Source organism: Meles meles, chromosome 10 (assembly GCF_922984935.1).
Source record: "Meles meles chromosome 10, mMelMel3.1 paternal haplotype, whole genome shotgun sequence".
Taxonomy (NCBI): Eukaryota; Metazoa; Chordata; class Mammalia; order Carnivora; family Mustelidae; genus Meles; species Meles meles.
The window spans coordinates 18,669,093-18,694,768 of record NC_060075.1 but is presented as its reverse complement, the minus strand read 5'-3'; the positions used below and the strand labels follow the sequence as shown (position 1 = coordinate 18,694,768).

Genomic DNA, 25,676 nt, shown 5'->3' with positions numbered 1-25,676 from the left:
CAGCTTTTATCCCAAATTTCTCCTCCAGGGAACTTCCCACTATCGGCCACCCTGGATAGTAGCAGTTGCCTACAAAGAAGAACTAGGAGGCCAAGCTTGGGGGGAGAGGGGTAAGTAACTCCCTCAGGTAAGTAATTCCCTCAGGACATGACAAATAATAGGTACAAAGTAACCAGGAAGACATTGCTATTCGTTACTTTATTTTTTTTTTAAGATTTTATTTACTTATTTGACAGACAGAGATCACAAGTAGGCAGAGAGGCAGGCAGAGAGAGAAAGAAGAAGGCTCCCTGCTGAGCAGAGAGCCCAATACGGGACTCGATCCCAGGATCCTGAGATCATGACCTGAGCCGAAGGCAGAGGCTTAACCCACTGAGCCACCCAGGCGCCTCGCTTAAAAAAAAAAAAAATTTACTGACTTAAACTTTAAAGTAATATTTCAGGCTCTGGAGCCTACTCCGTTGAAGACTCAGGCTTTCACGAACCTCCGTTATTCCTTCATTTGTTCACTCATGAAGTATGTCTCGAGCACCTCCTGTGGACAAGGTCCTCGCTCAGGCAGTGGGGTGATGGTGGCGAGCAAGACAGACAAGATTTCTTCCACATGGTGTTTTCATGTGGCCATGGGAGAAAGAAAGCAACCTGTGAACACACATTAACGCAGATTCTAATACTCTGATGGGAGAAATCCACTGAATGTGAGGTAGAGAGTCTTTGGGGGGAGAGGGTAGGCCTGCCTCTTTGCTCGGGCTGTCAGGGAAGGAGGCCTGTCAGCTCAGGGGAGACATGTGAGGTAAGCCCTGAAGAGAGAAGTCAGCCCTCCAGAGAGTCAGTACGTGATCTCAGGCCGAGGGAAAAGCAACAGCAAAGGCTTTAGGACCCGAAAGAGCTTGGAGTCCTTGAGAAATAACAAGCGAGTGTGGTACATGATGAGCAAAGGGAGCGTGGCCCAAGACGAGGTCAAGAAAGCAGTCAGGGGGCAGAGAACAGAGGCCTTGGAGGCTCAGAAGTCTGTATTTTTCTGTCAGAGCAGTGGGAACTCATTGGATTTTTAAGCAGGGGGGAACATGATCCGTTCTCATTGGGAGACGGGTGGAGGCTGGAGAATGATTTATAGCAGCGGTTTTTCGTCTCTAGCGTGTGTCGGAGCCACGGGGAGGCCCGTGAGAACAGACTGCTGGGCCCCCCATCCAGTGTTTCTGAGTCAGCAGGCAGGTCTGGGGTGGGCCCCCAGAGTGTGCGATTCTAGCAAGCTCCTGGGTGCTCCGGTCTGAACTGGGTCCCTTCCAGATTCCGATGTGGAAGCCCTGACCTCCAATGTGATGGTATTAGGGTCTGGGGCCTTCAGGAGGTACTTAGAGGTTTTGATGAGGTCCTGAGGGTGTGATCCTCATGGCAGGATTAAGGCAAGAGACACCAGAACGTGTGCTCTCTCTTTTTCTCCGCCCTGTAAGGACACAGTGAGAAGTCAGTGGTCTGCCAGCCAGGAAGCGAGCCTTCCCAGAACCCAGCCATGCCAGCACCTTAATCTTGGACTTTGGCCTCCAGAGCTGTGAGAAATCATTTCCGTGGTTTGAGCCCCCTGGTCTGTGATATTTTTTTTCAAGATTTTATTTATTTATTTGACAGAGAGAGATCACAAGCAGGCAGAGAGGCAGGCAAAGGGAGGAGGAAGCAGGCTCTGCGCTGAGCAGAGAGCCCGATGTGGGGCTCAATCCCAGGACCCTGAGATCACGACCTGAGCTGAAGACAGAGGCTTAGCCCAGGTCGGTGGTATTTTTTACCGCCTCTCGAGCTAAGACAGCAGGTAGAGCTGTCCTGGCAGGGCCTTACACTGGGAGAACCAGAGCGGGTCCACAGAGACCAGGGAGGAGCTACTTCAGAGGGGGGGAGGTGGGGGGAGGGGACAGGTGAGGCGATGCAGCATCCGCGGAAAGGGGACGGAGAGTCTGTGAGCTGATCTGTAAAAAGCAATTACAGGCAGCCAAACAAGAAAAGTCAATACACTTCCTAACTAAATTTTACTCTGAAGTTTACAAAGAAATTCTCTCTGCCTTGTTTAAACATTATTGTATTTTTCTTTTAAGTATTTAAAAGTCACGAATTCAAAGGTACGGATAAAGGGGTAGAACGGAGAACTGAGTTTTCTCGGACTTCGGTGACAGTTCTCACAGCAGCATCATGGCAGCATGGACATCCCTCCTTTTGTCGTGCTTTGTGTGACAGCTCATTCGGCATCTGTCCATGCCCAAAAAAGGGCTGGATCCCGCAACTCCTGCAGAGGCATTTTTGGGCATGGACAGATGCCGAATGAGCTGTCACACAAAGCACGACAAAAGGAGGGATGTCCATGCTGCCATGATGCTGCTGTGAGAACTGTCACCGAAGTCCGAGAAAACTCAGTTCTCCGTTCTACCCCTTTATCCGTACCTTTGAATTCGTGACTTTTAAATACTTAAAAGAAAAATACAATAATGTTTAAACAAGGCAGAGAGAAAAGAGGGAAAGGGGGCAGAAAGTTTAAAGAAATAATAGCCGAGAACTTCCCTTTTATACTATTATACGGGTAATCTGGGGCTCTGTAACTTAACCCAGATCTATTTGCAGAAACTTGACTGAACAGAAATAGGCCCTGCTCTTACTTAATGGCTTACTTCTTCCCTGTTTCCATTAGCTAAGAGCTGGCACCGTAGAGCCATAAAGACGCTGAGGAGTGAGAAGCCCCATGACTTGTCAGCAGGCTGGAGAAGGAAAGGAGGGTTCGGGTCGCGGGGTAGGGTGGGGGGTGGGAAATGGGACGCCCTCCCACGGGGGAGCAAACCCACACTTTTCCGAGACATGTACAGAGGAAATCAAGTGGGTTTTTAAATACCTGACCCAGGTGCGCTGGGTGTGTAAAATATAAATGCAACGTTTCGGAAGAAAAATGTGGTCAGAAGAAACCAAGAGCCACTCTTGCCAGGTGATTCCACAATTGTGCTCCTTCATATGTATCCAAATGAGCTGAAAATTTGTGTCTACACGAAAACCTGAATGTGAATGTCGACAGCAGCTTTGTTTGCAATTGCCCAAACTGGGGAGCCACCGAAATGCCTTTCCATGGGCTAATGGAGAGGCAAAGTGTGGTTTGTCCCTACAGTGGGTACTGCTCAGCGGGGGAGGAAAAAAGAGCCACCAAGCCATGAAAATACATGGAGGAAACCTGAGTGCATATCCCTAAGTGCCAAGAAGCCAATCTGAAAAGGCTTTATTCTGCGTGATTCCTACTCTCCTCTGGAGGAGAAACTGTGGAGACAGGAAAGAGATCAGCGTTTGCCAGGGGCTGGGGAGGAGGGGGAGGGATGATTAGCACAGCGGGTCTTCAGGGCAGTGAAAACATGTATGATATTTAATGGTTAACACACGTCATCGTGTGTGTGCAACAGAAAAGGTACAACGCAAAGAGTGGAGTCTAATGCAAACTGTGCATGTGAGTTAATAGTAATGCATCCATACTTTCTGTAAACCCCAAACTGTTCAGAAAATTAAAGTCTATTCATGGAAAGCATGCCCTGAGATGACGGCTGAGGGAGTCCCGCCTGGAAAGGGGCTCCACGCAGGGCCCATCAGAAGCCCAGCAGGTACGGGATACTTTTAGAGACCCACAAAGATGTTTTCATATCTTTCAAACTCAGAAGGAAAACATGAATATATTAACAAATGTACATCATAAATCTAGTCTTTAGAGCAACGCCGTCATAAAATACACTTTTGAATATTTTTATGGAAAAAGGAAGTGGCCGGGGCCAAAAAGGGCAAAACTCTTGGCCCCTGCTGTGGGGCTGGAACCTAACAGCCAGTGAACTTGGGTGTGGACCGACGCCCAAGCTGGGGTTCAGTTGGGAAAACCAAAGAGCTTAGATACAGAGCTGCTATGTGAGGAAGAGATGGGCCCTGGGAGGTTCCAGAAGGATCTCAGGAAAGCCGGCGGCTGCTGGAGAAGAATGAACCCAAGTCAGAAACTGCATGAGCAGGAGGGGTCCTGGGGAGATCCAGGGTCCAGATGCTAAGCTTGGAGGCAATGGTACCAGCGACACAGGGAACTGTGAGGCGGGGGCTGGATTCTTACAGGCAAGGACCAGGTGAGAGAGAAGAGTCCTGTTCTTGGGGTGTGGGGACCCCAGAGGGAGAGACTGGACAGTTCTGGGGTTTGTGTTTCCCAAAGAAGTAGTCAGGAAGGCTTCAGGGCAGAAGGCTGGTGTGCGCTCTTCACCCATTCCTGATACGAAGCTTGGGTCCACGCCTCTCCCGTCCTGTGAGTAACTGAACCTTACGCTGTGCTGCCAGCCCCAGTGATAAGCAACCTGACAACAGAGTGTTTTCTTGAGTGACAACATTTTATAAAAATATGTACATCCTCATGTGTATCTCATATGAATATATGTTCACGTATCTGGCGGGGGGGGGGGTTTACATGGGAATGGAATTGGTGAGCCCAAGCTTTAAGAGTTTGTAAAAAAAATTTTTTTTAATTTACTTATTTATTTGAGAGAGAGCCTGAGAGCACATGGGCAGGGGTAGGAGGGCAGGGGGAGGCAGAGGGAGAATCTCAAGCAGATTCAAGCACGGAGCCCGATCCCAGGACCCTGAGATCATGACCTGAGCGGAAACCAAGAGTTGGACGCTCAACCCACCGAGCCACCCAGGTGCTCTGAATTCGTGAACATTTTTAATTAAACAGTCCCCATTCTTGTAGCAAGCTCAGAGTTAGTAATGCTTGAGAGAAGTTGTTCTCACCTAGAAGTGCTCACTGAAGGCAGAAAACCATCCTTCTCTTCAGTGTCTGCATTTCGTCAGTTTTAAGAGATCTTGGATGGAGAAATACTACTGGGCATGGACTGACTTCATCTTTGCAATGTGGCCTAATGCAGTATTTTTTCAACTCTGGTATAAGGAATCACCTTGGGGGAGGGGCACCTGGGTGGCTCAGTCGTTGAGCATCTGCCCAGGGTCCTGGGATCGAGCCCTGTGTTGGGCTCCCTGCTCAATGAGAGCCTGCTTCTCCCTCTGTCTCTCTCCACTCCTCACCATGGTCTCTTTCTTTCTCTCACTCTCTCCCCCAAAACCCCCCAAAAACAAAAACAAAAAAACAAAAACAAAACCCCCAAACCAAAAAAAAAACAAAAAACAAAATCACCTGGGTGGGCCGTGGTTGTTAACAGCGTAGATTCCCAAAGACCCCCCCATTCTAGTGTAGATGCAGAAATCTGCATTTTAAACAAGGGAGCTGGGGTGGGTGCGGGTGCGTGGTAGACCATATTACGAAAGACATCTGTATGGGGCTTGGTCTACTCTCAAGTCTAGAGAAGGATTTCTCAACCCTGGAGCGCCTTGGATCCCCGGGGGAGCTTTTTACAAATGCCAGCACCTTACTTACCCTTGGACCCAGCAGCTCCACTCCCATGTAAATACCCACCGGGAATGTGAATGTAGATTCACCAAAAAATGCATACAAGAATGGAGAAAGCATCGCTGCTTCCTAAGAGCCCCAGCCTGGAAAGACCCCTCGTGCTTGCTCATCAGGAGTTGGCTGCACATCTCGTGGGCTTCTCGGACAGAGGAGCGCTCTACACCAACAGGAACAAACGAGCTACAGCCCCATTTCACAGCGTGGGTGCCCCTTCCAAACCGCCTCCACAACGAAAGGGGCCAGACACAGAAGAACACACAGTGTTTGGTTTCATGAACCCTTTGTCATGAACCTCTGTGTCTGGACTGCTCAGTTTCTCCTTCCAGGTGTGGTTACGTGGCCATGTTCGCTTTGTGAAATTCACCAGCCTATGCCTGGCTGAGCGCTTGCCTGGGTGTATGCTGTCATTCAACAAATTATCTCCCTAAGTCTCAGTGGGGCCATAGCAATGTGAACCTCTCATGTGAATGTGGGTGTGGCTGGGGGAAGGTCCCCAGCAACAAGGGTCCGCAGTTCCCCACAGGATGGTAATGGGAACATCTGCTCCATCAGAGCTCTTCCCCTTGTGTGCCTATAGGTCTTCTAGAGGTCTATAGGTTTTCTCACCCTGGGGCTACTCTACTCCGCTCCACCCCTGTTTCCTGAGTTGCTTTCTTGATCCAGAAATGCGCGACGATTACATTACATAATGTAATTACATTACATTTCTGAGTGTGAACTCAGAAAGTGCAGGCATCTTAAGCCCTTTGCATAGATCATTTCCGTTAACTCATCAAATGCTCACAAAAGCCCTCAAACTGTTCTATCGTTGTTCCCCACCTCACGCTGCTGTGAGAATAAATACGGGTGATACTTGAAGGCACTTAGCTCCGTGCTGGGGACCGGGCTTCTGGTTAGCTATCATTAGGAGTTCATTCTGGTGCCCTGATCCCTGCTTCCTAGTACACTGGTTGGGGCAGCTGGAGGGAAGGTTGTGTGTGTGTGTGGGGGGGGGGGGGGGGTTCTTGTATCCTTCTAGCATCTTGTGGGGAGGGGTCTGAGGGCACACCAGAGAAGATTGCTTTCTAAACCAGGGTATAATGGCCACATAGTCTCCTTTGTATTTTCTCTGCAGGTTGTCTCATTTGGAAGATCAACTCTTCTCTGCAGAATATTCAAGCTGAGTCCCCTTCTAACATGACCACACAGATTCTCTCCCTTCACTTTATTGAAGTGTAACTCTCTCTGCCTGAGTCTGACTTTGGCCAAGCTTATCTGAAATCACAATGAATCCAGCCTGCCCCCTAGGCCAGGATCTAGGCAGCATATGTTCAACCTGGAGCTGATGATCACAGGGAGATCTTAGATAAGCAAATTACAGGGGTCCCCCCCCCCGCCGCCGCCACCACCCCACTTATTTGATCCCAGCATAGGGGAACTCTCCTAAAACTGAGGATCCAAAGATAAAAAGAATTAAAAATTATAATAGTAACCAAAATAGATTGAGAGTTTACTATGTGCCAATGCTATTTAAAGTGCTTTTCTTTTTTTCAGAGTGCTTTTTTGCATGTGTTAACTTCTTGAAACTTGCAACCACCACATGTTTTCAGAAAAGCAAATGGAGAAATGGAGAGGCCAAGGAACTTGATCAAGGATGTTGGGGTTGTGAGTTGCTGAACCAAGTTTCAAAGGCAGAAAGACGGGGAGAGCTCCCTGTGATTGGTCATCCCTGCTTCCCAAGCCCCTGGTACCTTCCCTCCTTGCCTTTCCCTGCATTTTTCCTTCCTCGTTCTCCCCCTCTGCCTTTAGGATCCCCTCCTGCCCAAGAGTCAACTCCAGTGATCTGCAGAGCCTGTAAGACCCACAGAGGCGCCACTCTCCTTTGAAGAAGAGTCATGGCGAATCCTCAGCAGTGGGGGTGGAAAAGGAAGTGAGTCTGAACAAGGAAAATGTTTGCTCTTGCCGTTAGTCTGGAACATTTTTTTCTATAATAATTTCTTCTTCTGAAATATTCCAATTATGTAGAAATGCACAGAGTAACATAATGAGCATCGGGCCACCCACCTTATCATTTTAACAAATGCTGACATTTTGCCATATTGGCTTCAAACTTTTTTTAATTTAGTAACGAAATAAATGGTTGCCAGTAGAGTGGAGGACCACTCTGTACCCTCCCCTCCCCATTCTCCTGACTCCCTTCCCAGAGGTAGTGCCCATCCTCGGGTTGGTGAAGGGCCACTTGCTCGCCCCCCCCCCACCACTTGCCTGCTTGCTCCCAGCCCTTAGCTTCTTTTATTCCTCACGGGGTGGGGCGCCTAAGGACTACATTTCCCAGGCTTCCCCGTCACTTCCGCTGGGTTTGGTCAGTGGGAGTTAGAGTCAGGTTAGATTAGAAGGCTGGAGGAAAGGAGAAGTCATGTGTTTCTCCTCCCTGTGCTTGGAGTGGCATCCTCTGAAGCACTCCCGTTTCCTCGGTTGTCCCAGCTCTTGCCAGGCAGCCCCAACTTTGATGCCCAGCAGAAGACGCTGCGGCTGGTATTAGGAGCATCACTGACTCCTATGTGCTCCATCCCAAGGACCGAGTCCTTTCCTGCCGCTGTTAATTCCTCAGTCACCTTACCAGCTCGTCTCCCATTTCATATCCCAGCTCTTCCATACCCCGGGTAGCCAATTCTTTGAATTAAATATCCAGTATTCAACAATCTTATATTGCATTCTGTTCTCCTGGCCGGACCCTGACTAGATACACTTCCCATGCACATTTTGATATTTTTACTATTTATTTACACATCCATAAATAATCTATGGGATTATTTTTGTGTGCTTTTAAAATGGTGTAACTTTTTTCCCTTCATGTGATTATGATTTCCTTAATTAAAAAGCTTAGGTTATAAGATAAAAAGATTATATTCCTATTAATGAATTATATGACATTTTCATTTCACTTACATCTTCAAAAAGAGGTAAATAAGTAAGCTGATACAGAAAAAAGAATGTATTCTGCAAAGAGCAACTTCCTGGCTATTCCCGATTTTATTTTCCACATTTGCATCTCGAGAAATGAGAACTTTGGGTCTCAAGGTCCCTGATCTTGGAATTCTAACAAACACAATGAATCCATCCCAAAATCTGTTCCCTGTTTTGGGGTGGCTAGAAATAAAGCTATTGTGGTCATCAATTAAGCCTGAGCCCACCCTTATGGAGAGTCTCATGTATACACTACAGGTGTGTGTTGAATGAACTCTTTCTACTCCATGAGTATGTAGGGAACTTGCCTTTTCTTATGGAGAGAGAGGAAGAGGAGTTGCTGGGGAGGAAGGGATCCAAGGCAGGGTGTGAAAATGAAGGGAGCTTATCATGGAAAGTGGTGGGTCTTCACGTCCTGAGTATGTCTCCCCTCCATCCATTGATATTAGGCTGGAAATCGGGGTACCAGCAAACCTGGAGTTCCAGGAGTCACTGCTGCTGTCCTGCAGTTCCCAGGAAGTCTTGGGACTTGACTTGACCCCTCAGTGTGTGAGTGAGATCTAGCAAACAACCGCCAGCAGATGCCAAGCTACAGCTGGGAGCCAGAGCCCTTGGCCAGACCCTGTAGTGCCCAACTGTCCAGGCTGGCTTTAGTCTTTCATTAAACTTGTAATAATTGCATTTTACACGATTTAAATTTTGGACCATACCTATTGCATTATTGTGGGATTTCACCATACATTGCAGAACAAAAGTGGTACCTATTAGAGTCTCCTGTAGAAAGTAAGTTTCAATTAAATTTGAAAAGACCCTTTTAGTGAACATTGTTGGAAATAAGTATTTTTTTGGCTGTAATATTGAGTATCATGGCTATAAAAATGCAAACTCTGAACATAAAAATTATGCAAAAATAATGGGCAGTAAAGGATCTTGGAAAAAACCATTTACTATGAATATGGCAGAAAATAGATTCGTGATTTTCTTATGATGAAACAGCTTTTTAAAATCAGTAAGAAAAGTTTGAGAGAAAGCAAAGTTGATACACGAAACCTGGCCCATAAACCCTGTGAAGCACTGTTCAGACCAGTACCCAAAAATAACAAATTAAAACAAGCTGTTTTCATTATCAATTCAATAAAGTTTAAAATAAAAGAAAAATCTATCTAGAAAGATATAAATATAAACAGTTCTTTTTCCTACATAGTCACAAGTGAATTTTGTTCTTGTTATGGTTTTACATGATTTTCAAGTTTTCTACAATGGGAAATTCATTTTTACAATCAGGGAATTATTAAGCCTTTGAAAAAATAACAAATAAGGATTCAACTCAATTAAATATTTCATACACCTACACTGTTGCTTGAAATTATTTTCATTCAATTGGCCTTTCAACTTCAGAAAACAAATATTCTGAATGTACTACCCAGTGGAATTTGATCACATATTATTTTAAATTCTACCCAGCTCATTGCTCCTTATTTGTTTTCAGTAGGGTAAAAATGTTTTCCCAGAAATTCCAGGGTAGTGTCTCACCCTTCAGCTTTATGGTGCTGTCTGCTAGTACTTTCATTGTTTCAAAAAGGTCAACCCCCAGATAAGTTGGGGAGAATTGGTAGAGACCAAGAAGGAGACCTCGCCTGGGTGGCTCAGTGGGTTGGGCCGCTGCCTTCAGCTCAGGTCATGATCTCAGGTCCTGGGATCGAGTCCCGCATCGGGCTCTCTGCTCAGCAGGGAGCCTGCTTCCCTCTCTCTCTCTCTGCCTGCCTCTCTATCTACCTGTGATCTCTCTCTGTCAAATAAATAAATAAAATCTTAAAAAAAAAAAAAAAAAAAAAAAAAAAGACCATCATTAAAAAGAACACAAGATACGTGATTTGGACTTATTTACCACAGTGTTTGTGCCCCAGGGCCTTTGCCCTTGTTATTCTCACTGCCTGGGACGTGCTTCTGTCAGATATGGGGCGATTCTCTGCCCGATATTCTTCTGGTCCTTGTTCACTAACCATCTTCACGGTGAGGCCTTCCATCACCATTTTATTTAAAATCACCTCATCTCCTCTGATAATCTCTTTCCCTTCATTTTCTTTCCCACCATACCACTTACTTATCTAATATATTACATATAACACTTAGTGTTTGCTTGCTTGCTCTGTTTCTTCCCAATAGAAGGTAACTTCGATGAGAGCAGGACTCCTGGTTTGTTCTGTTTGTTGCTGTACCCTCTCTGCTCCTTAATCTTATCTCTTGAATAAATGGAGCCCATTTATGCATTTTCTTGAACAGAACTTACTTTTCATATTAAATTGCTAGCCAAATAGCTAAAATAGGGGCACCTGGGTGGGTCAGTTGGTTAAGCATCTTCCTTCAGCTCAGATCGTGATCCCGGGGGTCCTGGGATGGAGCCGCACACCCGGGGATGGAGCCACACATCCAGTTCCATGCTCAGCAGGGAGCCTGCTTCTCCCTCTCCCTCTGCCTGCTGCGCCCCCTGCTTGTGCTCACTCTCTGTCAAATAAATAAATAAAATTAAAAAAAAAAAAAAAGAAATAGCTCAAATAGCATCTCAATGTCATCTGAGTCATATTTAGGCCTTTTTTTTTTTTCCTCAACGGCCTGTTTGTTTCTGTATATATCCATTCTCTGGGCTCTCCACCTGCATTATCTTATCCCAAGTGAAGCCTTTTCAGTGGTGTCATGAACGCTGGCAGCTTCCCCGGTCCCATGCTTTTTCATTGGCAGCCTCTGTACTCGGACAGGAACCTTGTGCCTCAGAAGACAACACGTGCTGCAGAAGAGCCAGTGGCCTGAGACGACGGAAGAGATCTGCTCGCTCTTTCTCCATCCGGCCTGCAAAGTTATTTCCTTCTCCAGAGCCAAGCCCAGCAGGGGCCAGGATAATACTCTGTGATAACAAATGAATTGAACACTTTCCTTGGGGGCTTTAGCCATTATCTATCTATCTTAAAGGAAGGTAGTTGTTCAAGGCAGACTTTTAACGCAGCCTTCAGTGACCCTCTCTTGCATCATCTCCCATCCTGGAGCATGGAACTTGTGAATATGATAAGATAGTAACCAAAATACTGACGTGGTATTGTATGGTAAAGCGGATTTTACAGCTCTAAGGTCCCAAATCAGCGGACTCTTAAGACAGGGAGATCGCGGGGGTGGGCCTGACATAATCACTTGAGTCCTTGTGTTACTTCTGTTTATTAGATGATCACTTGCACAGAAAATGATCTGGAAGAAAGGAAAATATGGGGCAAACCATAGTTTCTTTTCCTTTTAGGACATCCTTACTCATCTGTAAGCCAAATGTAGGGGAAATGCATGCATGTCAAGAAGTGAGATAAAGGGGCGCCTGGGTGGCTCAGTGGATTAAGCCGCTGCCTTCGGCTCAGGTCATGATCTCAGGGTCCTGGGATCGAGCCCCGCATCGGGCTCTCTGCTCTGCAGGGAGACTGCTTCCTCCTCTCTCTCTGCCTGCCTCTCTGCCTACTTGTGATCTCTCTCTCTGTCAAATAAATAAATAAAATCTTAAAAAAAAAAAAAAGAAGTGAGATAAAGACAGTTGAGTTAGTTTTGTGCAGTCTTCCCACTGTTGCGGGGAGCATGACGTACATATGTGTGTATGAGCGCCAAAGTGTAGTTGCGTAACACTGGGTGGTTTTACGTATGAGTTGGGTGCTCTCATATTTGCATTTAAAACGGATATTGTACAATATAAAGATGAAGAGTAAAATGAATACTAATAATTTCTAATTTACATTTTTCACTCTTTAAAATGACATGAAATACCAATAAAAAGAAACCCCATGACGGTTGAGAGTGACCATGAAAAAAAAAAAGAAACTTTATATGAGTACCTTTAACAGCATTCTTTTCCTGCCAGGGGACAAGGACTCTGCATTTGCATTTTCTATTTGGTTCTACAAATTACATAGCCATGGAGTCAGATTTCTCATTGTAAGAGGTTACAACTATGAAAAGACACAAAACCAGAATGAACTCCATGGAACGGGATTAGGATTCGTGTGAACTCATGGTTTTCTAAATAGGCTGGCACAGAAGACGTAAAGATTCATATAGTCATTCATATATGCATATATATGTCGTTCTCCATTAAAACAAACAAACAAACAAACTAGGTTACTTGGAGAACTAGCTGATTCCAAGAGAGCAGCAGGGAACAGCTTTTCCCACCAGAAAGTGAGAGAGTGCTCAATGAATCATGGGATCCTGCCTAAAGGCACAGAGGTCAGCTCAATTAGAGCATAGAATTAATAAGGACACTAATGGATTATGACCCACTGAATAAAAGAGGAATTCACGGGATCACACTGAAACGAATACATGAGGACCCGAAACTCTTCCTCACTGCATATTGTTAACTAATATGAGAAAGAAATAATGGAATTAGAAGGCCACGATTTTAGCACCAGTATTAATAATTAATCCATCCAAGAAAAGTCAGTTCATACTTAGATTAAGAAGTGGGTAAATCTTTGATAAGGAATAGGATATTTGTCTAGTCTTAAAGCACTTCTTTACAAAATGCTTGTTAATTATTATTATGGGTGTCCCCCTACCCCATCCCACCCTGCCCCAAATTCATATGCTGGAATCCTAACCTCCAATGTGATGGTATTAGGAGGTCAGACCTTTGGGAGGTGATTAAGTCATGAAGGTAGAAGCCTTTTGGATAGCATTAGGGCCCTTATAAGAAGAGACAGGAGAGCTTGCTTCCTCTTTCTGCTCCCAGCCACGCAAGGATACAGTGACAAGATGGCCATCTGCAAACCAGGAAGCGGGCTCACCAGACACTGGCCGCCCTCTCCTTAGCTTTGGACCTCCCAGCCTCCAGAACTGCACCTCCTGGTAATTTCTGTTGCAGCTCAAGCTAAGACAATTACTGAGAGGGAAAAAGTTACTTTACTGCCAGTTGAGAAACCTGGCAGATACCTCTTGTATCTGTTTCCTAACGCTGTGTAACAAATTAGCATAAACTTGACACCTTGAAACACACCTACTTATGATCTCATTGTCCTGTAAGTCAGAAGTCCAGGGGGGTGCAACTGGGTTCTCTGATCGGGGTCCACCAAGGCTGAAATCAAGGTGTTGGCCAGGCAGGACTCTTATCTGGAGATGCTGGGGAGGAAACTACCTTCTAAGCTCACTCAGGTTGGCAGGATTCAGTTTCTTGAAGCTATAGGAGTGAGGTCCTCACTTCCTTGCTGGCTGTCAGCTGGGAGCCAGGAAAAGCCCCCTGAACCTGGAGGTTGATCACAGTTCTTTGCCCTGGGTTTTCTCTATCCCATCGAGGCAGACCTTCCTAGAGTTGAATTCAATTCCTGTCACTTTTGAATTTCCCAAACAGAATTGTCCTCTGCTTCTTCTAACAGCCAGAGAAAAGTCTGGTTTTAAAGGACTGATGTCATTGGGTCCACCCGGATAATCTCCCCTTTGCAGTAAAACAGAGCATAATCATGAGAGCAGCACCACGGGCCAAGGTCATAGTACTATCCTACAATTCTGCCTATTACCCCACCTTAATCAAGTGATGAATCTAATATTACCAGTCATATGACAAATGGAAGTCGTGTACCCCCTGATAGGATGCAATGAGAAGAACCCAGCATCACATCTGTGATATTTCTGCCAATGCATAATTAAATAGAAACTTGAGGAAATGTCAGACAATACCACAATGAGAGACATTTGACGCAATAAGTGGTCTGTAATTTTAAAATAGTCAATGTCATGAAAATCAGAAAAAGCTTGAGAGAAATGATTGAGATTGAGAAATACAAAAGGACACAAGAAATAAATGGGGTATTTGATTCTGAACTGGATTCTTTTGCTACAAAAGACATTATTGGGACAACTGGTAAACCTTGAATGGGGTCTGAAATTAAATGACATTAGTAAATTACAGTTAATGTCCTCATTTTGATGGTTGTAATGTAATCATAGGTGTAAGTCCTCATATGTAAGAATTGCCTGCTAAAGTATTCAAGGGTGATGGGGCATCGTGTCAGCAAATTACTCAGAAAGGAAAGCTCTTCCTACTATTTCTACAATTATAACTTAAGTCATTTCAAAAAAAAAAAAAAAGAAAGAAAAGAAAGAAAGAAATCATTAGTTACCTAGTCAAAAAAATAAGAAAAGCAGACTGGATTTCCAACATAATATAAAATAAATGATTTAGAAAAAAAGATTTTGGGGTGCCTGGGTGGCTCGGTGGGTTAAAGCCTCTGCCTTCGGCTCAGGTCATGATCTCAGGGTCCTGGGATTGAGCCCCATATCGGGCTTTCTGCTCAGCAGGGAGCCTGCTTCCCCCTCTCTCTCTGCCTGCTGCTCTGCCTACTAGTGATCTCTCTCTCTCTCTCTGTCAAATGAATAAATAAAATATTTTATTAAAAAAACAAAATAATAAAAAAAGATTTTATTTATTTATTTGTCAGAGGTAGAGACAGAGCACACAACCAGAGGAGTGGCAGGCAGAGGGAGAAGCAGGTTCCTTGCTGAGCAGGGAGCCCAATGTGGGACTCAGTCCCAGTATCCTGGGATCATGACCTGAGCTGAAGGCAGAGGCTTAACCAACTGAGCCACCCAGATGTCCCTAAAACAAATATCGCATGTATTCTTTTTTAGAATCCATTTTGTTTTACTTTGGGTATTTAAAAAAAAAATCAAATGATAACAAAATGAAAAGGTCTGCTCCCTTTAGGATATCTGTTTGTAAAAGTGGAAATTTGCTAACTGGAAGGAAATAGAATTAGAGTCAGTTACAAAACTAGTCAGAGTGGTTGTCAGACTAATCATGTTTTGATATGGAGAAGCTGAAGCTCACAAGGACAGAAAAATGGAGTATTCGTTTCTCCAGTGTGTTGAGAAAATAATTCATTTTTTTTTAAAGGATTTTATCTATTTGGGCACCTGGGTGGCTCAGTCAGTTAAGTGTCTGCCACTCCACTTGGGTCATAATCCCTGGGTCCTGGGATCAAGTCCCACACTGGGGGGGTCCCTGCTCTGCAGGGAGTCTGCTTCTCCCTCTGCCCCTCCCCCCCCACTCATTCTCTCAATCTCTCCATATCACTCTCTCTCTCAAATAAATAAATAAAATCTTAGGGGAAAAAAAAGAAATCTGAATTCTTAGCCTACTAAAATGTACAGATAGTCTTTCAGAAAATTCATTTAAAAAAAAAGATTTTATTTATTTATTTAGAGATTGCAAGCAGTGGCAGGGAGGGGAAAGGAGAGAGAAAATCTCAAGCAGACTCCGTGCTGAATGCAGAGCCTGTGGTGGGGCTCAATCTCATGGCCCTGAGAGCATGACTTGAGTCAAAATCAAGAGTTGGATGCTTAACTGACTGAGTCACCCAGGCACCCCAGTAATTCACATTTTTTTAAGTACAGTTGACCCCTGAACAAGACAGGTTTGAACTAAGAAGGTCCACTTACATGTGAATTTTTTTTTACTGCAAAGTGTTTTCTCTTCCTTATGATTTTCCTGAGAACATTTTCTTTCCTCTGGCTTGCTTTGTTACAATATAGCATATAATATATATAACATACAAAATCTGTGTTCATTGACTGTGTATGTTACTAATAAGGCTTCCCATCAACAGTGGGTTATTAGTAATCAAGCTTTGGGGAAATCAAAAGGTATATGTGGATTTTCAACTGCTCCAGGGGTCAGTGCCCCTAACCCCTGCATTGTTTAGGGGTCAACTTCATACAGAGTGGCAAGAGTTTTGTCACTGTCCTGGGCCACTCCTTGTGGTTACAGAAAGACAATGGCCTTCCTTTATGAAGCAATAAGCAGGGTTTATACTAGTTGCTTTTTTTTTTTTAAACTATTTCATTTATTTATTTGAGAGAGAGAGAGATTGAGAGAGAACATGAGCAGGGGGAGGGGCAGAGGGAGAGGGAGAAGCAGTCACCCCGCTGGACAGGGAACCCAATGTGGGGCTTGAGCCCAGGACCTGGGATCATGACCCGAGCCAAAGGCAGCTGCTTAACCGACTGAGCCACCCAGGCGCCCCATATTCTTTTTTAAATGAATATTTATTGATTATTTTTACACATATCTCCTAGAATTCAGCATATAATAAATATGTAAGGACTACTCTTTGGTTTCTGTGAAAAAAACAAAAACAAAAAAAACCAGTTTGGGTTTTGTTGTTGTTGTTTTTTTCCTTAGCAGTTCTGTTGCCTTCTGCGTGTGTCGGTTTCCGCAGTCTGTGCTCTCACATCCAAACACAATCCTGCCCATTGTTAAGCTGCTGGCTGAGTTCCCCGACACCATGACTCTGCATATACATCTTCCTCATGTCCTTAGGTTGAGGGCTTTTGCCTTCTGTCAGCCCAAGACATAGGGTTGTCACTCTCTTCCCACCAAGGCAATGGCTGTGGGTCAGGGGCAGGGTTCTGAAGATCGAAAATATCCACAGGACCCCAGATCATTCTTTCTCTTAACAACCTCTTTTCCTGATGTTAGTTCTCATAATAAAGCAACATACACATGATCCGTACAGCCTCTTCAGAATAAATCAAATACCAAGTATTTTCCATTGAGGTCCAGAAATTGGTTAGTAAATTGGTGAAGTTAGAACCCATAACTTCTTTTCAAATTTAAATTCAATTTAGTTGACATACAGTGTATTATTAATTCCAGGGGCATAAGTCAGTGATTCATCAGTTGTATATAATACCCAGTTATAATACCCATATAATACTCTTTACAGCAAGTGCCCTCCTTACTGCCCATCACGCAGTTACCCCCTCCCCCAAACACCTCCCACCAGCAACCCTCAGTTTGCTTCCTAGAGTTAAGAGTCTCCTATGATTTGCCTCCCTCTCGGTTTTCATCTTGTTTTATTTTTCCTTCCCTTCCCATGTGTTCATCTGTTTTCTTTCTTTTTTTTTTTGTTAAGATTTTATTTACTTATTTGACAGAGAAAGTGAGAGATCACAAGTAGGCAAAGCAGCAGGCAGAGAGAGAGAGAGGGAAGCAGGCTCCCTACGGAGCAGAGAGCCCGATGTGGCGCTCGATCCCAGGACCCTGAGATCATGACCTGAGCCCAAGGCAGAGGCTTAACCCACTGAACCACCCAGGCGCCCCTGTTTTGTTTCTTATTTTCCACATATGAGTGAAATCATATGGTGTTTGTCTTTCTCTGACTTATTCCACTTAGCATGATACCCTCAAGTTCCATCCATGTCATTGTCAATGACAAGATTTCATTTTTTGATGGCTGAGTCATATTCCACTGTATACACACACCACATCTTCTTTATCCATTCATCTGTCGATGCACCTCTGGGCTCTTCCCATATTTTAGAACCCGCAACTCCTGCTGAAGTATTATTTCCGTATCCACCAAAATTAAGTTCCCTCTCTGCTGTCACTCCAGAAAAGGCTCTTCCTGGACCCCACACTCTCTATTTCCTGGCAACACTATGAAGTTAATTATAAAGGCCCTAGAACTCCTGAATAAATTTCCTTAACTTTTGCTTGAGCCTCAGAGGGAAAAACACAAATGGTCTCAGGAAAATGAATCCCTCTCCTCTTTTCTTCTTCCATCCCGGCACCTTAAGAGTGCGGTTTCTGTCTTTCGGCTTTGCTTGACTTAATTCTAAACCATCAGGTAACATTCTAAAGCAGAAAAGCCTGCTGTAATTGTGTTCTGACACCTTATAACTTAATTCAGTTCTACCTGGAAGCTGGAAGCCAAGAATCCAGACGAGAATTTTAAACACCTGCTTTATCATAATAATCAGCCTCGCAGCATCCTCCTTTGTGAAGCTACTGAAGAAAAGCAGCACTCACAGCCACAAGCTCTCTAACCTCTGATAACCGCGTAGGTGTGTGCCTCGGGCCACGTCCTGCTTCCGTGGAGAAGCTGAGTGAGGGCTGGCAGCCGAGCGGGCCTCAAGGCTTTCATAGAGCTGTGCACGCCGGGCTGCAGCAGAAATGACAGGGCTGACTTCGGGGATCATAGATGATCGGGGTCCGCGGCGCCTCAGGGGGCCACTGAAGGTCTTCCAGGTCTTCAACACCAGAGGTTGGCAAATGCCCAACCGCCTCTCGTGACCAGGAATTCCCTTTTCCCCATGAGTATCTAGAGAAATCTTGTGTTTAGAGAGGTCGTTGTTATGCGAAGCTGAAATGTGCTTTCCTACATCTTCCACCTGTTGTACTCAATTCGTATGCTTTGACCACACAGGACAGGTCTTATCCTTTTTCTCATGCAAACCTGTTAAATATTTGATATAGCTGTTCTGTTCCCATGTTATTATACCCAACTGTTTGTGGTAAACATCGCTAATCCATCGATACGGTTTAAAGTGATTACAGTCATTTAAATAATTCAGTTTATAATCCCATAAATTAATTTATTAATATTAAAGCAGCATGTTAATTAAACCCACTGAATACAGTTTACCATGGACATGACTTTAAGTTAAGAGTGGAAGCTTCAGGAGAAGGAGGATCAGGCTGAGCTTCAGAGGATGCCAGCCAGCAAACTGGTGAGATCATTCTGAGGCCAAGGTCAAGTCTATGGCAGTGTAGATTTAAAAATTCATTCTTTTAGTTCACTCAGGAGTGATGGGGGGGGGTGGCGATGATCCATAATAATCTAGTTCATAACAAACTGATAAAAATGATGGAATTCTCATTGACATCACTGTTCTACAAGATGTGCCCGTCAAGCGGACTAGAACATGTCTCTGGCCACACGTTCTTTTCATTAGATCAAAAGCCTTTGAAAGCTACTTGAATATCAGGAGTAATGATAATAAGAAAGTTCATCCCGGGGCGCCTGGGTGGCTCAGTGGATTAAGCCGCTGCCTTCGGCTCAGGTCATGATCTCAGGGTCCTGGGATCGAGCCCCACATCGGGCTCTCTGCTCCGCAGGGAGCCTGCTTCCTCCTCTCTCTCTGTCTGCCTCTCTGCCTACTTGTGATCTCTCTCTGTCAAATAAATAAATAAAATCTTTAAAAAAAAAAAAAAAAAGAAAGTTCATCCCGAGGCGCTTTACTGTTTCATCTGAGCTCACAGCTGAGCACACTGACATATCTCTCTTTCCATAGTGCTGGAGGGTGATTCTGACAAATTCTGGATGAATGATTCTTCTTTTAAAATATTCTTTATCTGCCACAAAAGTGCTGCATCAACACATTTCTGCGCTTGGCAAGAAGCAGTGGTTAGGAGTCTCGGCTCAAGTCAGTAAGTATTTATTAACTCAATGACTGAATAAATGAATCAGAAATCACTGAAGAGGAAATGAGCTCAATTGAAATTTGCCAGAAGAGAATATATTTTACGTCCGTGTGTTAATTTTTTAGTAAAGGGTTTGCAATCATTATCTTTGCAAATGAGAGCTGTCCAACCTGCCACCCGGGGCTTCCTGTGAGTTAGGAAAGACTTCAGTCATCAACACTTGTAATTGTACTGGGCTCAACGTTTGTGCACCCCCAAATTCATATGTGACGGTGTTTGGAGATGGGGCTTGGGCTAGTTCACAGGGTTAGGTCCTCTTGATGGGATCAGCAGCCTGATGGGAAGAGGAAGAGAGAGATGCATGCCTGAGGAAAGACCCTTGTCAAGGTATAAGAGAAGGTAGTTCTCTGCAAGCCAGGAACATGCTCGCCAGCGACTGAATCGGCTGGTACCTTGATCGGGAACCTCTTGAACAGGCCCCAGAACTGTGAGAAATAAATGCTGATTATTTAAGTCAGCCAGGCTGTCGTGTTCTGTTATGGCGGCCTGAGATGACTGAGACAGTAAAGTGTCTTTCAGAGAAGTACATGGATTCTGAGATGAGATAAAGGATATCGTTTTATTACTTTGCACGGAAGAGGGTGGCATTTCTGACATCTTTCTGAGCCACCTCTAGAAAGGTACCACGGAGGTCTCTGTGGGTCCTGTGCTCTGTCTACAGTGGAGGAGGACTGTGGGGGAAAGGGCGGGATGGATGGTTTCAGTCCTTCAGATAAAGGAGGATGTGAGATTGGGGAGCAGAACTGTGGTAAAGGAGTCTGAGGGAGTGAGGCGGGGTTAGAGTTGTTTCCATGAGCAATGCCCCCCAAAGGGTTAACTGAGGACGTAAAGAAGAATGGTGACCAGCCTTGAGGTCCCCACTGAAGGTTTCATATGGACGGAGAGTTGAGTAATGTGTAGACCCTTCCAACATTCTGTAGGAGCACCTGGCTGCCCAGAAGGAGAGAGACAAGGGAGCTGACTTTGTCACTGGGGAATGACAAGGCAGTTAAGAGCAAAGGATTCCAGGAGGCTTACTGGCATCAAGTAACTAACGATTGAATAGAAAGTACTTCAGATAAGCGGGAGGGGGTGCCTGGGTGACTCAGTCGGTTGGGCATCTGCCTTTGGCTCAGGTCATGATCCCAGGGTCTGGGATGGAGCCCCACGTTGGTCTCTCTATTCAGCGTGCTTCTCCCTCTCCCTGCCACTCTCCATGCTTGTGCACGCTCTTTCTCACTCTCTGTCAAATAAATAAATAAATAAAATTTTTTTTTAAAAAAAGGAAACTGGGCAGTGAATGTTTCAAAGCAAGGGAAGACTATCCACATGGATAGGTATGAAATGCTCAGTCAATGAACTGGGAGTGACTGCCACCTCCCCATTGCTTAGGTCACGCCACTTCTCTGGTTTACACTTATGTGGGGCTCAAGACCTTGTCCCCAGCTGACTGATCTCCCTGTATTCTCTATCTTTTGTTTAATTCCATTTTTGCCCTGCCCCTCCAAACTCGAGGTTCCTGTTACTACCACCAATGATCTTCGTGCCCAAGCCAGCGGACAGTTTAGTTGAGACTCTGCTGCCACCTAGTGGTCCTGGGTGGCTTCATGTGTCCAGGGTAACGAGGCCAGGAAAGAGGAAAGTGAAATCAAGGCAGTTGAATACTTGGATATGAATGTTCAAGGAGTCTGGAGTTCATGCTGAGAGTAAAGAAAAAAAAAATTAATTGGTATGAGAATGACAGAAGAATGAGAGTTGGTGGTCTCAGAGAATTTTAGAGTTTGAAATCTTGATGATGAAGGAATATCTGGTGAGGATAATACCAAAGGAGTGGCTAAGGTCGTGTGCAACTGAAAGGGTCCTGAAGAAAGACATTTAAGTTGAAGGTCAAAGAATTGAGGGCCAGGTTGTTGCAAGGGCCATTTGTATTCTCCACTCAGAGATGACCATCCCTGTGTTAGAGCCTGTGTCTCGGTGACATTTTTCATCTCCCACACTTCCGGACACATTGTTTATAAAATGTTGTTGGAATGGACTTGAACGTTGAAACACCGCTAATGGTGATTGTAGATGACAGAATAGAGGTTTCGACATAAACTGGTTGGCCTATCCTTTTAGATAGGATATCCTTTCAAATATTTGGCTTTCCGGAGCCAAGCGACTATTTTCAACCTTCCAGCGGCTGTGCCAACATATCTCCGCTAGACAGAGGTCCCCATACCTGGTACTTTCCAGCTTCATGTATATGTTCCTAGGGCAGGAAAACATCCTGGTGTTGCTGTGTGCTCATGGCCTGAAGTGGATATACTATGTTCAGCAATTCTCTTCTTACCTTCCCTGACATTTGTTCTCCACTGTGAACTTGCTGTAAACAAGATTTTCCTTGAGGGATTCTTAATCTGGAGTTCATGGGTCCCAGGCTTTGGGGAGCCCCTGAAATCAAATGCAACAATATACTTTGTGAACACTCATTTATTTTCTCTCTCTCTCCCTGTTTTTTAAATTTAGCCCTTAAAGGAACATGTGGCCTGTGAAAGAAGAACTCTTGCTTCCGGCAAGTTGACTTGCTTTGATCTCAGGCAAGTTTCTGAACCTCCCAATTCCATCAGCTTTCCCTCCCTTCTGGGTTTGTAAAAGTTTCTGAGAGTTAATTACTCCACTTTTCCATGCTTGTCCAAGGAAGTCTGGAAATCCTGCATGTCTGCTTACTAGGGAATCTGGCTTTTAGTCATACTGTTCTGAGTTGGCAGGGTCTTTGGCTGACCCAGAGGGCTGCCCTTCTCCACTCCCTAAAGGGTAGAGGATTTCTAGACATTTTTTTCATTCCTCATCAAATGGAGTCTACATTTCTTCCAACTGAGAGCTCACCCAAATGCTATGCTTGACTCATTCTTGCTGACCCTCTGATTCTCCCATGGGGCTCATGAGCTCTAGAGCCCCACCTGGCAGTGGGTCTCTGGGAAACCCAGTGCCTGAAGGGCTAAATACTGTCAGTGGTTTGAATACCTTGATGAATGAACTCTAGTTACCTCTTGATTCTTATGATATCTTTGCAAGCCACTGTATCTATCAGGTGGCTTCTTCGTCAGCTGTGGTAACAGAGATCATTTCTTTTTTTCTAACTTCTTAACTATGGAAAAATTTCAAACATCTACAAAATTAGAGAGAATAGTATCTTGAATGTAATGAACAGATCACTCAGCCTTCTTCATTTCATGACCAATATTATTTCATCTGGTCCCCCTTGCTTTCTGTTCCTCCCCCTGATTATTTTGAAGCAAATACTATCAGCAACCCCTCTCATCTATAAACATACTGGTCACCAGGTCACGAGATTTTGCTTCTATTTCTGACAAAATGCATAGATATTTTGCTTCTATTTCTGACAAAAATGGATAGACTGAAGATAAGCGTAAGTCCACCAGAGTAGTCATTTTTGACACTCTTGGTTCAATAACACAAAGATTCAAGTATTTTCGGCAAAGGATCTGCTGATTAAGAAGACAATAAATAATCACGGGCTTTAGCATTTTTTCCCACAAGTTTTGTGAAAATTTGTCCAATTAAGCCCTTTTTCTGTGCCACAGAAGTTCTTAGCACTAGGCGTTGTTAGAACATCTTAGCAGATTCCACCTCAGGTTATACCGCATTAAAGATTTTCTCAGCTTGTCCCTGTTCTATACAGACTATTCACAGGATCCAAGTCTCCAGTCACTTTAGATGTGGCATTCACACTTCAAGTAAACAATAGTAACTGACCACTATCAGTGGCATCTGGTAACTCATCAAGATACAAAGGAAAAGGGGCGCCTGGGTGACTCAGTGGGTTAAAGCCTCTGCCTTCGGCTCGGGTCATGATCCCAGGGTCCTGGGATCGAGCCCCGCATCGGGCTCTCTGCTCTGCGGGGAGCCTGTTTCCTCCTCTCTCTCTGCCTGCCTCTCTGCCTACTTGTGATCTCTGTCTGTCAAATAAATAAATAAAATCTTTAAAAAAAAAAAGATACAAAGGAAAATACTCAGAATGATTCACCTTGGTTTTTTGGGGTTTTGTTTGTTTGTTTCTTTTAACTCTTGATGTTGTTCTCGACATCTTCAATACTTGGACCTGCTGTTCTTACCAAAAGACTTGTTGTCATAAACAAATTTATTTTCTCTGGACACATTTTCTCAGCTTCTGCAGTCTAACACCATTTAATTCATTTACTCATGGTCAATGGCTTTCCTTGCTTGCTATGAAATGGGCCACATGAAAACTTGGGTTGCAGCCTCATTTCCATTTTTAATTCTTGGGAAGAAATTCTGCTATAATGAGATATGCCATTTTAAATTTCATAATATTATTGACTGTTACTTTTTGGTGAATTGGGAGTATTGTGATGGCTGCTTAATCTGGTAATGCAGACATATATTGTGTTGCTTGAGCACAGTTACTGTATCATTACATAATGAATATAATTCAATAAAAAATAAACCACACTTCACAGTGACTAGAAAGTACAAAATTTGGAGTCCACTTTTCTTGTTTTGACATGAAGGATATGCATTTGTACTATAAAATAAGGTAAAATTAAATTAAATTAGATTAAACATTATGGTACAATGATACGCTTAACACTCTTAACACTGTTTTGAGTGAGTTATGACCCCCTGAGCAGCAGTAGGAAGTGGTGAGAGTTCCACATACAACTTCTCTATTGTTGACACTTGAATGTGGCCACAGATAATACATAAATGGATGAGTGTGGCTGTCTTGCAATAAAACAATAACAACAAAATAGACATTAATCTTTAATTTCAAGTATTTTTCACATGTCACAAAATACTATTCTCCTTTTGATTTTTTTCAACATTTTCAACATTTAAAAATGTAAAACCTTTCTTAATTTGCAGACCATATAAAAACAGGCAGTGGGCCAGACTACGCCCACAGACCATAGTTTGCCAACCCCTGGTCTAGATTGTCGTACCTCTAAAAAATTCCACAGATGTGTCAGGTTCCTGAATCATTTTAGGGTTTATTTCTTATCATCTCTTCCTTAGACATTCAAAGTTCTAGCCACGTTCTGCTACCAGGCCCTACTGGTGTGGTGTCATCAGTGTAGTAGACCAGTGACCAGAATGTCCAGATAACCAAGGTCCATCTGTCTATGAGCTGCGTGTTTTCAGCAAGGACCAGACCGATGAAATGAATGGTCATCATGAAAAGCATCCCTTCTGCACCCTTTCAGTAGCTGAGGGTGACACAAATCACTGCAGGATTCTCTGTTGCCTTCAACTTACTATCTTTGCCTAGGGATAGGGATCAGGGAAGACTTTTAGGGATTTCCACTTAGCCTTTCCCACCATGAAGACTTAACTCGACAGAAAACCAATGTGACCATTCTTCCATTTACTAAGAATACTATGGCCCTCTGACTTGGGCCTGGACTCCATCTATCACTTGGCCTCTAAACATCCCTCTTGAGTAAGGATGCTGATGCTATTTGGGCCACTTGGCTCCAAGACAGCCTATCCACAGCACTCAAAATACCTGAATATTCACTTTCCCAAGTGTATTGTTAATTGGATAAATGTCTGTAGACTCCTTGGAGGAAGGATTTTTAATCCTCCTGTACTGTAACCACTTGCTATGGTGCTTCAGGGCCCTTTCTCAAGGGGACAATGGATGCTGAGACTGAAAACTGTCTGAACTCTTGAAGCTAGACAGGAGACCATGACTTTCCACTGGGAGGACCGACTGACTCAAGGATTTTTGGATATAGAAATCAAGCAATACCTTTCACTGTCTGCCTACATATTGCTCCTATGTTATCATGGCTCATTAGCTTTTGCCACAAATTCCCAAGGGTCGGTTCTTCCAGGCTGTCACTGTTGCCCATTAGGGTAATTGCATCTACCTGGCTTATTATGGCAATTAGCACAGCTGATTAATTCCACCAATCCTGCCTTCACTCTGACAGTTTTGTGCTATCGGCTAGCTTCTGCTATTCCAGAACCCTATCATCCCCATTCAAA

General features: G+C 44.2%; 1 long non-coding RNA gene across 1 annotated transcript in view; it reads right to left on the bottom strand.

Annotated features, from left to right (window-relative positions):
* Positions 1-332: 332 nt before the first annotated feature.
* LOC123951343 overlaps positions 333-25,676 on the bottom strand; it is a 64,749-nt gene continuing 39,405 nt past the window's right edge. The window contains exon 5 of the long non-coding RNA XR_006820458.1: positions 333-642. This is a non-coding gene — a long non-coding RNA (uncharacterized LOC123951343). The remainder of the gene's footprint in view (positions 643-25,676) is intronic.